At 37.1% G+C, this 15831-nt stretch overlaps 1 pseudogene; it reads left to right on the top strand.

Annotated features, from left to right (window-relative positions):
- LOC122351069 overlaps nucleotides 1–15831 on the top strand; it is an 89775-nt pseudogene that overhangs the window by 49661 nt on the left and 24283 nt on the right.

The following is a 15831-nucleotide window of genomic DNA, read 5'->3' as shown; positions in this document are numbered from 1 at the left end:
TCGACTCATTCTTTTGTGAGTCAATAACTTTATACACAATGCACTTTCAGATTTAAAACTGTGCAGGATGTTTTCATTCACGTAGAGCTGTGTTGCAAACGGCATAAAAATTGTATTAAAAAAATCCATAATAGGGGCACTTTAAGTGTAGTCTGATTCATAAATAATTGAATCTTTTAAGATAAAATCCACATCCAAGCTGTGCTGTGTGTGAGACTTTTAAGACTTTTTGTTATAAATGTTTGGGTTTTTTTAATTTAGCTACTGAGTGGATGTCTGTGTAAAATTAAATGCAGTCTTTGAGTTCCTTTATCAGTAGAACATAACTAAAATATAAATTTATAGGGGTGCATTAAGAAAAATATAATAATTTCTACTTTTAAGTCTTGCTCCATAGACTTTCATTGTCTGTATATACATTCATTTTTACAAGCTGAGGGATAGATCAAAATAATTAAATTGGTAAAGTAGAAGAGATATGTGAATTAAGCTTTGAAGCTGGAACATTCTTTTAATTATTTTAAAGAAGTTACATAAATTAAAGCAAACCAAAGCAATGGGTTTTTATATGCAACGCCTATGTAACATACAAATATATTTCAGAGACATTCAACCAGCATATTGCAATTTATTCACCGTCATAATTGTGAGACGGGAACAGTGAAAGCAAACTTTTGGATCGAGCCAAAAAAAAGTAGTGAATTAAATTAGCAATTGCAAAATAATGCAATGACTTTCAGATTTTGTGCTATTTCTTGCTCTGCTTAAATAGAAATATAGTGATGGTGCAATTGAGGATAAAACTGAATAGATGGATTGCAATTTACATTTTAAAAGATGGCTTAACTTTGCACTGTCGTTTTGACAGCACAGAATGCTGTTTAGCTCTGGTAATGGGTCTTTTTGCGATGACCATGACCTGTGCAAATTGATTTACTCTAGGAAGAGATGTCTTTCTAATTCACACTCAAATCCAGCAGGATAGCAGAGAGAGGAACAGCTTGAACGCAGCTGTCATTTCTGTCACCTGATTTTTCTGTGCATTGTACGGTGGTTGAGATGAGGCCAGTCATTACACGCCGTCACTCCACGGCCTGTCAGCGTCCCGCAGATCCGCGGCCCGACAGCTCATCGGCAAGCGTCTGTACCGTACAGATCACTCTCGCTTCATAATTGCTTGGAATATATTTCACGAGGTATAGCAGACCACATAAAAGCAGACCAAAAACAAACCCATGTGATCCGGAAATTGTCAATCAAGTCGGTAGATCTCTACTTCAAGGCTTTTTTTTTTTTTTCATAGGAGTAAATGAACAGTTTGCATATAAATGTCTAGTTACTTGCTATTATTTGAATGAGTTGTAGCCAGTGCGCACTAAAACTGGTTTATACGATATGTGTAAGCTGCACGTATTTATTTTTGTTTCCATAACTGAGCACATAAACTGTAGCTCTTTTTCTGTAATTGATTTTTTTTTATTATTTTACTGTGAAGCCATAAAATAATCAAGCAAACTACACAGTAAAAATAATTTGGTAAAAATAGAATTCAATGTACTGTGATGGAGAGGAAGGAATATAAATATATGTAGGTGTGTGTGTATATATATATATATATATATATATATATATATATATATATATATATATATATATATATATATATAGCTACATATTTTTTAATTCAAAAATAAGTCTAACTCTAATTTTTTTTTTTTTTTTTAATTTAATGTAATTTAGCCACGAGGCTATTAATTTAATCAATTGTAGGTGAATACTTTCATTGCTACATATTTCTATGCTAATTAATTCATATTTGAATGTAAATTTGTTTGTCTTTTTCATGTAAATGATATTTTCTTATGGTCAAGCCTTATGGTCAATTATCAGTAGCTCACTCCTTACACCATTTAACAATTTATGACTGTTATTAAAGGTAAATGTTCAATATCAATGTTGTTTTGATAACAGACCTGCAGTTGTGCTTCATGTGTGTTACGCACCGCTTACAAGAGCTGTGTGAAACGGTCCTAAGTGTATAACTGTGTCTGGCAGATTCACTGGAGTTCAAGGATCAATGACAAATCAAATTATCAGATAAGCCTTTGATATAATATACAGTCATCTTTCAAGCAGCAGTTCTGCGTGGCCACTGCAGTGGTTTTTATATTCTTCCTACGCCACTTCAGTTTTTTTTTTTTTTTTTTTAATGGCCACACATGCAGACGCACACAAAATTGGCATTTCTTCACAGGGCTTAGCGCGGTTCACTCTCGTTGAGACTCTCAGACAGGTTTTTTGTCTCCATTGTCACAGCTTTCTTTTGCATTTGAAACAGTTTCTTACGCCCTTGCGAGTTAGGCTTTCATTCGTGACACTTTGTTTATTATAAGGTCTTATTGAGACGCGCACTTCAGTGTAGAGTGTATATGCGGTTTTGTGTTGTTGTCCCTCAAAGAATCTTAGCAATCATCATCATTTAATGACAAGGTAATTTGTGTCAACAACTTGCAGTCTATAGAGGGAAATTGCAGACGAAATTGCACCAGTTATGAAAGCAGTCAGTCGCTGGGTACAAAAGCTAATCTTACCCTGTAGAGTTGCCATAGTAACAAAGATAAATATTAAGTACAATTCAATAAGCCGTTGTGCTTTTTTCTCGTTATACATACACATTAATCAATGCACGCCGTCAGTGTGTGCGTACCTTTTGAGGTCACGTTCGAGCTGTCACTGCGAGGGCGGCGTTTCGAATTGATGGATACCACGCGACCCTTTGCGAGAGGAGGCTCTGAGGCAACCGTGACTGTATTAAACCTGTAACAATATCATCCAGCACCTCTGTAATTAACACGTTTTGCCGTTATGTTGTCCTGGCGGGTTGTTAGCATAGTTACTGGAAAACTAGGTCAATACGATGCGTCATAATTCCAGCCTGTAAGGCAACAAATTGTGAAAAGGGAAATAGGGGGGCGGTTTTATGGTTTTGCGCGTGTTCAGTGGTCTGTAGTTGTAGCTAATGGAGCCGGAAGAGACAGGAGGAGAATGTTAACAACACTGAGGGGAATGTTAGAGGTCGCCGACTGAGCTAACTGAGCTAAGGGACTTCCTGCGTTCTGCTACAGTCTGAGATTTCATCGTTACAATGATTTGATTTCTTCTGTGGAACACAAAATATTGTCTGTTTTATCAAGCAAAATATAACCGCTTGTTTCAGAGTGGAGTGTTTTTTTTTTTTTGTTTGTTTTTAAGGTAAACATTTCATGATCCTATATTTTTCAGTCTCAGAGTGGCACGTTTTTTAGTAAATGCTGTTACGTATACATTGATCTCTGTATTATAATCTCTGCTTATAATGTGCAAATTACAGCAACCGTTTTTTAAACTTTAACCTTTTAAACCAGCTGTTGTCAACAAAATCTTTAAAAGTCTAATAAAAGAATTGATGGTTGATGGTTTAAAGTTTAAAATTAGTAAACCATTATCCATAAATATTAGTACTTTCAATTTATAGTTGCATAGTAAAATACATTTGGGATTTTACAGTTAATTTTACAATCTGAATATTTCTTATTTTATTTAATAATAATAAACACCTATTATTGTTCTTATTAATAAATACAAATAAAAAATGTACATGTTAAATGTTACTGTTTTATAGTATATTAAAATCCATAAAATGGCCTAATTATGCATTCCTACAAACAAGCACAAACCTGGCACTTTTAATGTTAATTAATGTTGATCATAATGTTAATTGATAAATCATGCAGCCCCATATTTAAAGTGCACAGGACCCAAAATGATTTAGTCACTTAGCAGACTCTTACAAATGAGGGCAATGGAAGCGATCAAAATCAGCAAAAGAGCAATGATAAGAAAGCACTAATAAATAACAAACATAACATAATATATAGCAGAATAACATAAACATAACATCCCTATTGTCCAAGTCTTCCATTCAGTTTTTTGTGGGGTTTTTTTGGACAGCTAGACCTAAATTTAAAATGATATTCCCTAAAAACTCCCTGCTTTCTTTCAAAAATGACAACCCTAGACATAACACATCAGGTTTGGAATATAGCACATGGCTCGTACAGACCACTTTTATAGTGTTGTTGTCATGTTCGTTGTCATATTTTGTCATATTTCTCCTTTTGTTCTCCAAGGAGGGAATAAAATCGTGGGTTTGGAATGGCACGAGGGTGAATAAATGATGACAGAACTGTAACTTTTCTTTCAAATTGTCCTGCGTGTGTTTTTAACCGTCATTACCCATTTCTATTCGCATAACATGCATTCAGACGTTCGGCGGATCTGCTGAGAGTTTCTTTACCGTTTATAATGACAGCTAGCAGAGCAGCTACATGACAGATATGAGAGGCAGCTAGCCACATCTGCATCATCGCATTCATGATTATTCTCAGTCTGTTGACAATCCAAGAGGCCAGCCGGGAAGTCGGGCCCTGTTATTGCAATCTTCATTCAGCTTAAATGCCCCAGGGAGCTCATATATGAGGAATCCTTTCCGTGGAATACGAATTAATATTAAAAGACTTCCACAACTCCATAAGACAGGTGCGGGACCATTAGGTGAAGCTGCAAGATGACAAGTAATTGCTCTTAGCTTGCTCGCGCGCACACACCTACACGGGCGTAAAAGTGGAGAGAATGACACTGGAAAATGAATCACAGGCTTGCTGTAGGGGAAAGCTGTGCGTGGTGGGGAATGGCGAGAGCATATGTCATTAATTTGTCTGCCGAGTGACTCGCACACATTCGATACGTTATGTTAAAGGTTGAGTTTGGAGGAGAGCCGAGCTGGTGATAGGAAAGCCCTCCCCCACCCCCCCACCCCCACCCCTCGCTGCCTCTGTTATACCGCACGTCTTCGGGATATTGTGCCGCCCGATGAATGCGTGTCTATAGCCAGCGCCCTACGCCCACTCTCGAGGAATCTGTCACATCACACTTCTGTCTCCGGCGTGTAACAAAGACATGACCTCATTGTTTCAGCCCTGAAGGACACGGAGCCCACTTCGGTTTCTTCACCCTTTTTAACGCCTTAGTGAAAACATTGATGAACCACTTCTTTTTTTTTTTTTTTTTTTTTTTTTTTTTTTTTTTTGCTGATGCTTAAGCTCGAGATGTTCAGCTGAAGAGCAGACCTTGAAGTCGCAATAATACAATGCATTCATTGACTTGCATACATTTACATGTTTAATAGATGCAAGCCTTTACATCTAAATAGACGTTCAGATGTTAGTCTATTCACTGCTCCAATCAGTAGATGATGATAAAATAGGCCTATTTTTATATATACATCATATATATATATATATGTATACATCAGTGATACTGTGATATTGTAAACAGTTTAAGGGCAGTGTTTGTAACCTATTATGTTGTGTTTTATGTAAATTGTACATACCATACTGTATGTATTTTACAAATATACAGTGGGCTTCAAAAGCCTAATAATTATTAACATATATACTTTGATACACACACACACACACACATATACTTTATCAGACTTCACTATATATATATATTGCTGATTAATCTCGTTGTTCTTATTAATCAGCCGTTGTAAGCTCATCACACTAATCGTTTTAATTGATGTGCTGTAGGCCAGGGTCTGTTCCTCCTCTTGTTGTTCATCATATTATGGCTTACATTTTTTAATGTAATGTAAAATGTATGTTGGTTGATCGTCACGCATGATGAAATGATCTCATAAATGATTATTTTATGGTTTTTCAAAACCAGGGCATGGGTGGTTGCCCAAATAGTCATTTTTATTTTGTTGCCGATGTGAGTTTTTGTTCTTGGTGGTTAATGCAAAGTTCTGTCACAAAACGCTGGCCTTTTCTAATCACACATCATTACTCAGATGACACAGCTGATTGGTTTCTTCTGGTTACATCAGCAGCCAATGAGCTGCCACTCAACATTCAAATACTTAAGTAGTGCTTGCTGTAGTGGTTCAGAAACCCTTCAACTTTCCCAGCTCCACCTGTATAAATCTGCTATGGGGTGCTTCAAGTATGTAATAAATGGGGTTGTATATGTTATATGTGCAGCAGCAGTATTTCTTACATGCTCAAAGCGGCATGTCTATGGATGTATTAGCAGTCGAAAGTCTCTGCACTTGCTCTGATGCAGCAGCAGCGGCATAGCAGATCTTTTTTTACCAATCCAAGACACTTCAACATTGCCCTGTAGCCTATATAGCAGCATGCTAAGCTCTCAAGAAGTTGTCATGACAAAACTTTTTTTTTCCTCTGTAACTATATTATGCGTTGCTTTTTGGTCAGTTTTGAGATTGAACTTGTTGCCTTTAAAGTGCTTAAAGTGTTGTTTTAGACTAGTGGAATGAAAAAAACATCTAAAATAAACTTGTTTATCGACTTTATCTAAATACCTGACCACAAAACCAGTCATAAGTAGAATATTTGTTGCAACAGCCATAAATACATTGTATCGCATCACGATCAGAGATTTTTTTTTCTTGTATGGCAAAAAAAAAGATATTTTGTAAATTTCTCACCATAAATATCTCTAAACTATTTTTTGTGGTAATATGCATTGCTAATTTTAACAATTAATGATTTTCTCATGGTTTAGATTTTTTTGCACCCTCAGATTCCAGATTTTAATTTTGTTTAATATCCAAATATTGTCCTATCCTAACAATCCCTTTCTTTTTTCAAATGATAAATCTCAATTTCTGAAAACAGACCCTTATGACTGGTTATGTGATCCAAGGTCACATTTGTCTGTAGATTTAATCTACTACTACATCTTTAAAGAGCACTAAAAAGGCATAACCAAAGTCTTTATAAACTTTGATTCAAATCAGTAATATTTTGTTCAGATTTATGTTCTAGAAACATTTGCAATCGAATGCACTTTTAATTAGATAATGTTTTAGGAATACAAAAAAGGTCTGTAATTCTTAATCTACTTAATCAACATAGGAAGTATGATGATGATGTGTGTGTGTGTGTCTATATATATATATATATATATATATATATATATATATATATATATATATATATATATATATATATATAAAACAAGGCTCAAGGTGCATGAGCAAGACAGAGTTAGTAAAAATTAAACTGACAAAATTGTGAAATATTTAAATATAATAATATTATATAATAAATAATAAAAAATGCATAATTTGTCTATGATATCCAGTTTGCTTTTCTAGATGTTAGATGTGGGTGTGAGGTCACCACAGATTTAAAATGGCTTGCGGGCCAAAAAACCTGTGCCCTAACCCTAAGTATGAGCAATCGTGTAATAAACAAGCATGCTGTAATTGTTTTTAAGTATGCACTACTCGGGTCAAGGTTTACTAAGCATACATGCACCCACCCACGCTTCCAAACAGCCATTTACCTTCAGCAAGCATGCATGCTGGGAGATATTGTCTTTACTTTTGAATGTAGATTTTCCCGGTGCAGGGAAGAGGCCAGTATATCACAAAAGCCACAGGACAAAGGCCACACACACACATACACATACACACACACACACACACACACACACATGCTCACAGAGGGAAGGGGGCAGGGCCAGCTCACACTGTTCAGCCTGCTTCCGTTGCACACAGCAGCAGTCCAGCCAACACAACAAGAGAGAGAGAGGAATCGGCGCAGCCCACGGTCTGTGGCCCACTTTAAATATGAGTGGGGGGTTTACAGCAGCTCCTCTATGAGACTGTGACAGTTAAAACAAGGAGGCCGGAGCGAGACGAGAGAGAGGAGAGAGAGAGGCGGGGCCGTGCGATTTTGTGTGTGTGTGTGTGAGAGAGCCGCTGCGAGCAGGGCTGCGTGTGTCCGCTGTTCCCAGTGGCTCCAAGCCGCAGCAGAGGTAGCAAAATGGAGCTGTGAGCAGCCTTCCTCATCCTCGTCTTCATCGCCAGGGGACCGGGGATCCTGACAGCATGCCTGGTGAGTGTTTGGTCCCAGAATCCCTGTGGTTCTGACAGGCGCACTGTAGATCCAGATCTTAGCGGATGGAGTGCGTTACGGGAGCGCTGCATTGTGCTTGAATGGCATCTCATTACAGAGCTTCCATGCTGAAAGAATGAAAGCGGGCAAGAGAGAGAGAGAGATGAGGGACGAGTCACAGCGCTCTCTCAGCCTTTGTGGGCATTATCAGGGCATTAATCGATGGTAAACAGAGCGCTGCTGCGGTCAGCAGGGATTGTGACCGGGAGCTGAGGTGTTCAGTCCCTGTGAACGGATCAGGGCTTTTAACTCCGCGCTGCTTCCCCGTTCTGTCCTTTGTGTGGGAGCAGATGTACAAAAACGCACGCTGGGTGAGGAATACACAACGTGTCAGGTGGAGGCTAGAGGTCTACTTGACTGTATTTGGTAACGTTTTTTCATTTAATGGCACTGTCAGGATGTGAATTGATATTATGAGATCCATTATTCCACCCTGTTACTGGGTGGCGGCATGTGCTGTTTGACATCCCAATCTTCTCCATGTGGAATGGGCGGATCTGATAATCAGTGCTATGAGAGAATGAAGATTTTTGCATTTTAGCTTTCCAAAGATCTTTTCACTGAACAATTCTTAAAGTACTTATATTTATTTATATATGAAGAAAATGTTTAAGAACCAATCTGATGGTTCTGTGGATATTAAAGGTTCTTTATGAAATCGTAGGTGCCATTTAACAACCTTTGGTTTGGACACTTTTATATTTAATTTAAAGTGCTGCATTTGTAGGTGTGTATTTACAAGACTGTGTAATTTAGCACAAGAAAGAGCTAAATATTTGCTTGAGAAGCTCCAAGGTGAAGTTTATAGTACACTCTTAGAAATAAAGGTACAAAAGCTGTCACTGGGGCGGTACCTTTTCAAATGGTACACTTTTGTACCTTAGGTTCATTTTAACTACTAATATGAACATTTAAGGTACCAAAATGTACCCTTTAGGTACAAACATTTTGAAAAGGTGATGCCCCAATGACGGCTTTTGTACCTTTTATTTCTGACAGTGTGTGAGTCTGTGTGGTATTTATTATAAATTATGTTTGCATTGCTTTATGTTATTGCCGTGATTCAACATTTATTGGCAAAGAAAAAAAAATTGTGTGTTATTCCAAATCCTGTTGGAAGCATAGCATATAAATTTTAACCATATGAGACATGTACAGTAAATAATAAAGTCAGTTTTGTTAATTAGAGAAAATCACTTTCAATGGTTGACAGTCATTTAGAAAAAAATATGTATGTAGTTGAAATAAAGGCTTGATTCCATCAATTAATTAATTTTCATGTACATATGTATTGTACAAAATTGAAGATAATAATGAAATTGACTTATTTTTAAATTATAACCATATTGTTTACTTTGATTAAAAAAAAGTGTTTTTTTAGGCAGGTGCAGTGTGAATGTGCTGAGAACAAAATAAATATTCATTCTTAGATTTTATTTTTTTTTGTAAGTATCTGTTAATTACTCAGGATCAAGGTTTGGCATTTGTGTGAGCGTTTGCGTCTGTCTCATTCAGTATAAGCCAGTCTAAACCATTATCGCTAGCTGTGTGAAGGATTTTAAGGGGCCCTCAAAATTAATGATGATTTCAGAAATCTTGTCACTTTGCAGTTTAAGACTCGCCAAGGTTAACACAGAAATATCGTTTCATTTTAACTGCCTCTCTCTACACAACCATTTTAGAGTAATTCCTGGCAGTTCAAAAGCTTTGCTAGTTGTGAGCTGGTAAAATTGGGTAGAAGTTGAGATGTCAAGCAATGGCAGATATGGCATTTAATGGGCTTTTACAGATTTTTATGTTGACCTAAAACAAATTATGTGTTATTAGGCTGTCAACTCTTAGAAATGGTCAGTTTTGAACCATGTTATGCCGTGTTATAACCTTGTTACTCAAAGCACAGTAAACAGTTCATTGTCACCAGTACTGATTTAAGAATGTGCATTTCAAAAATTATTTAAAAAATAATAATTAGTTTTCCATGCTCCAAGAATCACCCAAATAAGCTTCTTTGAAAAAATTCTTGTGGGTTTTAGGAGTGACCCCATCGATAGAGCTGACATTATGTAACTATTCATCTGTGAACTCGAACACAGCTGTTGAAATGCAGTAATAAGCTGTGTACCAGGGTATTATGGGATGCTGAATAATTACATTGTTCACTGAGCTCCCAAATGTTTTTCTGATTATAAAATGAGAGGTTTAGAAGGATGTGTTACATGAGCTGACTGATCTAGTTCTCGTGTATCTTGTGTATTCATAACCCCTTAAGGGATAATGGATAGTTTTGACATTTAGTTATGTTTTTTATTCCAAGTATGTAGCCAAAAACATATTTGAGTGTAAGTAAAAATGACTTAAAAGCAAATAAATAATATACATTTTTAGCTTTTGAAATCTGGCTTGTAAAATTCTCTTAAATGTATTTTACTCATAATCTCACCCTACAGTATATACAGTGTGTGTGTGTGTGTGTGTGTATGTGTTTTTTGTGTGTGTGTATGTGTGTGTGTATATATATAACACACGCCATGTTTAAAAGTTCAGTGTAAGACTTTTTATTGTTTTAAAGTACTCTGCACATCTGCATTTATTTGATAAAAACACAGTAAAAATAGTAATATTGTAACGCAAATAAATATTTTATGCAAAATATTCCAATTTATAATAACTTTTTTGTCTTGATGCAAACAAGCTGCATTCTGCAGTGTCACATGATCATACGGAATTCATTCTAATATACCGATACACTGCATGTTTCGTGATCAATAAAAGGATTCGTTTCTTTCGTAAATGCAGAAATGCAGTTATTCAAGTACTTTACACACTTGTAAAACACCGCTGTAGTTGTGTTGTATGTATTTCCCAGTTGCACTACGGGCCAAGTTTGAATTTCCATTTAACGGCACCGTATGCCAGGTTCACTGAGCCATTGTCATTCTCTTTAAAAATCTCGCTTGTATTGCTGGTTTCCTTGGCAGTCGTTTCCTATTTGGAGCAGAGATCTCGAGGGAGGACTGCTTCCTGTCGGGGAGTGTGGGAACCGTTGGAGGCGGAGTACACCGTACACAGTCAACCACAGATATAGGACACAAACTTAGACCAGACGGCAGGCTGCACTCCACAACATGAATTTAATTACAGCATGCGAGGTCTGCGGAGTCCACAATCTGCTGCTGTCTATTCTTCCTCGCTTATTATTGGCTCATGAAGACGTACTTAAAGAGAAACCGTTTTGCTTGCCGTAATGTAGTGCTTTTTTAAATAATTGCCTATTTAGTGTTTAAAGCTTTGTAGTGCAGTGATACATAGATTTTAACTGCTGCTTGCTTACGGTTTTATTGCCTTTAATCATGCAATTCCTTAAAAAAATATTCTTTTTTTTAATTGAATCACATTTTTAAGCATAACTTTCTCGTAAACCCAACAAGAACTGCAGCAACGATCTGCAAAATCCCTGTTTTGATAGCAAGAGCAGCATTTTTTTAAAAATAGAAATCCTTGAAAATGGATTTGGGTGTGTTCAAGATGCAACAGATTGTTCCCTAGGGTGCTTGGAGACTAAGGCACTCCCTCGCTCTTAATGTTTTAGGCAGAGCTCTGTGTGAACACGGTTTCCAAGCCCCTGCGTCTGATATCTTGCAGGAAAATCAAGGATAATCGCTACACTGGCTCGCTCCTCTTGCAGCCTCTGGACTTGTTTTGTTTTGCACTGGGACCATGCTGAACCACAATAGTAAAAAGTAAGTCTTGGAAATGTTGCTTCTTCCTGTTTTTCTCATCTTGATGACTGCGGTTCTAGTGAAAAGTCTTGTTATTGACACTGGGTTTGATGGGATTAACAGATTAGCTGGATGTTTGACTGTTTTTCGCTCCCCTGCAACGGAGTTTGTTGGTTCATGCCGTGCCAAAAAATTTGTTTTTGTTTTTTTTTGTTTTTTTGCAATAACCACCCATAATGGTGCTTTGATGTCTGAATACCTCGGCTGTTATAGTAGTTTTTGGTCGTGATGTGAATAGACAGATTAACAAAGCTTTTGATATAAATATTTACTATGTACAGCTTTACTAAAAACTGTTCCACTTTCAACGGGATCCAAAACGGAGGTTCTGATTAGCATAATTAGTTTTAAATCGTGTTTCTCTCTTTATTATCAGTTAAATTATTTCAAAATTTTCATGTTTAAATGTGTATGTACTGTATGCAAACGCCATCGTTTTCTTAAGACAAGTACAAAAAGTCCAAGATGCAAAAGAGATTTTTGTCATCATACATTTTTTCTTTTGCTTTTTAAACTGATAAGAAAACACATTTTTAATACACTGTAGAAGTTTCTATTTCCAAACTAGACCTGTGTAAATTTCAGCTCCATAGGCTCACATTTCCCATGAGTCATCACCAGCCTTCTCTGATCAGAGGAGCCCATGCATGCACAAATAGAACAAGTTTGTGCCCAGGCAGATGTCTGCTTGACCTTTGCATTATTTAATGCTACGAATGGCGTGTTTTGTCTGCTAATAGATGATTTTCGATGCTAAAAATGTCTCCATGATCTGCTTTTGTACAAATATCACAAGACCGTGTCATACATTCACATGAAACACGGAAACTCAGTGGAAGAGTTTCACTCACAGGACACTGCACAATCACAAAAGTTCATTATTTGCATGTGCTTTAAAGCCCCTTTTTCTGAGCGTGCGCCTGAAATGCGCACACATTAAAAAAGCCCGTCATAAAGTACCTGAATACTTTAAATATTCTATTTTTGGTGTTGGATTGCGTTAATACTGTCAAAACACGCAAGGTTCGCATACAAAACATAGTTGATTATGTCTAAAGTAAAGTAAACGTACACATATCTGTATATATTCGATGCACTCAAGTCTTATAGTGACAGCAGTTAAAATTAAAAATGAACAAATTAAGTAAAAATTATTTACTAGTAAACCGCAGCTGTCTGGTTACCGGTGTTCTTCATTCACTTATTCTGTTTTTAAAATAGAGAAAGTAGTTTAACTGTACAGCTCAGACAACTTTCAAAATAGTAAAACCAACAAAGTGGTTTGAACATAAAAACATGATATTTCTGCCATATCAACCACTCCTATATTAAAGTGTGCAGCTCATATAGACGTTTGCAGCATTTAGCAATCTGTTCCTTTATTATTTTCTGCTTATTAAATGGCAAACGGCCAAGCAGTCATCGTATGTATATGTATTTGGATATGTATATGTTTGAGTCTCCCTCTGTATATGTGTATAAAAAAAATGCATTAGTACTTGTATATATAATAATAGAAATATAGGTATGTGTAACTAACAATAGTTATGTAATTCAGTAGTAAAATATTATAAACTGTCTTTAGCATTTTTTGTTTTGAAGCTCGTCTTTTTCAGTTCCTGTTGCCCTAGGTTTTGGTGAATGTTTGGAGCAAACTTATGTTCGCCTCAGGTCATGCGTGGATTCGCTGACACCACTGGCAGAGTCACTAGAGGGACGTTACATGAGTTTTATCGTCAGCCTGCAGTGTGTCATTCGTCAAGTGTTTAAACGCGCTCACAGTCTGAGAAGCGCTGGCTTGATTTTATCTATTACATGTCAGGAAAAATGAACAGATGAACTGTGGTATGCAGGACCTCAGGAGGGTAATACGGTCATCGTCCTGTGAGATTGACTGAGAAGAGTTTTTATAGCCTTTGACTGATGCCCTGTGCATTCTTATAAATCTAGCCGAATTTCAGAAAAACGTCTGTATTTCTTGTGGCCTGTTAAATCGCATTCTGACTGTCAAGGACCTGAATAGCAAATTGGGCCTGTAACTTTCTTGAGACTTTCCAAGGGAGTTTTTATGTTAAACAATTTCATAACTCGTAATTTGATCTGCCAGCTTTAATTTCTGTTAGCAGCAGTGTGTCTGTGTAATTCCATCATCTGTTGCCTCAACTCAGTATCTAAGGGCTGGGATTTGGTTGCAATTTTTTTTTCTCCTTTCTGGGTTGTACTGTATAGTAATTTACAGGACTGGCAGGATGAGATTTGTGGATGCTATAATTTCACTGACGTACAGCGTGAGGGTGTTGCAATAATAGAGAAAGCCCTGTACCTCTCGAGAGTGCAGGAAAGACCAATCCTCATCCTGATTCATGCAGTAGCAAATACAAAATATATTGGCACTATATCAGTAATCAGCCAGTATTATTAACTTTTTTTATTTCTGAATATTATAATTGGGTTTTTAACATTTTTTGTAACTTTAGCCATTATTTATCACACACTTGAATAATTCAGTCTTAAATCTCGGAATGAATATTCATTTTATTTTTTTCACACATTTAATTACATTTCATTTAAAATAATTTCAGTTTTTAGTATTTTATTCTGTTTTGTATTTAATTATATAAGCTGTATAAATAGCGTATTTTAATTTAGTTCTTTCCTCTTTGTCTCAAGCGTGTGTCCTTAATATTTCTTAGGAGAAATAAATCTCGTCACTAATGAAACATTTGTAGAAAATATTGTATTTTGTACATTGGAGTTCGTACCGGAATTGTTTGCACACTTTGGCATCTTGACAATTGACAGCATAATTTAAGATACCAAAAACTTTAGAGAAGGCATGTTTAAAATTATTAGCGTCTTTTTTTCTCAGGAGACCCTAACAGCAGACTTCATTTGCTCCATTTGGTCTCGTATCATTGTCTGGGAGGACAATTAAGAAATTAGCAGCATTTGCTTTCCTAAAGGAACATGGAGAAGACAGCTCGCACTTCCTGTAAACACTTCCTTCTCACCTTTTACTTTTGTGTGTGTGTGTGTGTGTGTGTGTGTGTGCATGTGCATGTGTGTTGCTTCCTTTTTTATTTTTGAGACAGTGCTAGTCATCGCAACATGCCCTCAGCGGTCTCATTTAAACAGTCCCATCCGAGTGAAGGTCAAGCAGCTGGAGGGCAAACTTTGTTTTTTAGACTTCCTATGCAAGACGCACCTCACTTCCAATTAGGCAAAGCTGCTATTAGGTTTCTCATTACAACTTTGTGGAAATGCCTCACGGCCTCATCATTTCCCAGACCGCCGCCCCTCTGATCTTCGTCAGATATGTCATGACGGTGACTGCAAGCTTTGGCTTTTGTATGCATTGCAGCAGAACCGCTGACTAGTCAGACAGTGAGAAGTCAGCAGCTCGTGCTGTGCTCACAGTATATACAGATAGTTCCGGTTCACGTCACATCTCACTTCTAATAAACTACAAATGCCTGTTTGACTCTGATGCATGTGTTCCTCTCTTCCTGTTTCGCTCCAGTAGATCCCATCTGATGCCGAGGCTGAAGGAATCGCGGTCTCACGAGTCGTTGCTCAGCCCCAGCAGTGCAGTAGAAGCTCTAGATCTCAGTATGGAGGAGGAAGTGCTCATCAAACCTGTGCACAGCAGCATCCTGGGACAGGATTTCTGCTTTGAGGTAAGTCGGCTGACCTCCGTGCCCTGTTGAAGTCGCCGCTCTAAATGAATTGCCAAAAAGGACTTTTAATGTCCGACAGGTCTCGAAATAGCATGCAGCAAAGGCCCATTAAAACTTCATCAAGGCCATTAGCCAAGATCAAATAGTTTGCAGAAAATAGCAGCGCTATCTAGCCGTTCCTCAGTTAAGTCATTGAGGAGCCACGGGTCATGTTACTGGATGATTTTCACGTGTGCTGCAGAGAAGGCTCACTTAAAACAGATGCTTATATAATTACAAGGTCGGAGGGTGCGAACAAAGTCAACTTTGATCAGGCATCAGCAGGCTGGTTTCTTTTAAAGAAAA

The sequence above is a fragment of the Puntigrus tetrazona genome, chromosome 8 (assembly GCF_018831695.1).
Source record: "Puntigrus tetrazona isolate hp1 chromosome 8, ASM1883169v1, whole genome shotgun sequence".
Lineage (NCBI taxonomy): Eukaryota > Metazoa > Chordata > Actinopteri > Cypriniformes > Cyprinidae > Puntigrus > Puntigrus tetrazona.
This window is presented reverse-complemented; position numbering and strand designations above follow the sequence as displayed.